We start from the raw sequence: 999 nt of genomic DNA, 5'->3' as shown, positions 1-999 counted from the left end.
TATCTTTATAGGAGATTTGGCGCAGCTTGACCCAGTAATTCCGTACTTTCTGTCTACACCCTCCTCAATTATACACAATTCAATTCAGCGATTAGGAAGGGAAACTTGGGAGGCAATTCCTTATGTGCGTAGCTTGACCAACCAAAACAGGGGTAAGGCAGATCCTGCATGGTTTGCGGCTCTTAGCCGTCTACGTCGAAGGTGTGCAACAGAAGAAAATGTCGACTTGTTCAACACAAAGTACAGGAATAATGAAGAAATGCCAGACTGGGTATCAACTGTTAAACACATTGCAAATTTAAATGTGGATGTTACCACAGCTAACCATAGCCGCTCAGAGGCTAGTACTTCCCTGGTTGAACAAATTCGGTAACAGTACACAGTGCAGCGGAAGCGGCTAGCAAACCAGAGAGAGATTCCACCTGACTCTATCCAGGCACTACTAGAGGAAGCCGAAACAGCAAACTTAAACAGAGATCCGGTGGTTTCCACCCAGGTAAAGCTGGCGGTTTGAGAACCGGTGACGCTAACCTTTAACATGGAGTAATGTGCTGGGCTTTGCAATGGCACCAACGGAGTCACGTACGACTTTATCTTCTGTAAAGACACACCAATTCCTTTAATACTGGATCGGATAACGGATTCGTACACCGGGCCGCCGTTCCTGTCTGGTGTGGCCAACTTTTACCGGTAGTTCTTAGAAGCTGAGCTGGACAAAGAAAACACGCGACCTTAGTGTTTTCAGAGAAGGCGTTTCTTTAAGATTGGCTTACGCTAATTCAGTCCACAAGATCCAAGGTCTGACTTATGCAAAAATCGTTTTCCACTTAACAGCAATACCTAACACTTCGTTTGCGCGCTTGGAACGCTCGGCTCGTCCTGGCTTCCAGCCAGGCGATCGTCCTAGTTTAGCATCTTTTCGGCGCTTTCGGACAAGACGCCTTCATGCTTGGCAGGGTCATACCACTGACGGATCAAGTTGTAGAACTCCTCCATCTG

Source organism: Phytophthora parasitica (genome assembly GCF_000247585.1).
Source record: "Phytophthora parasitica INRA-310 unplaced genomic scaffold supercont2.36, whole genome shotgun sequence".
NCBI classification, from domain to species: domain Eukaryota; phylum Oomycota; class Peronosporomycetes; order Peronosporales; family Peronosporaceae; genus Phytophthora; species Phytophthora nicotianae.
This window is presented reverse-complemented; position numbering follows the sequence as displayed.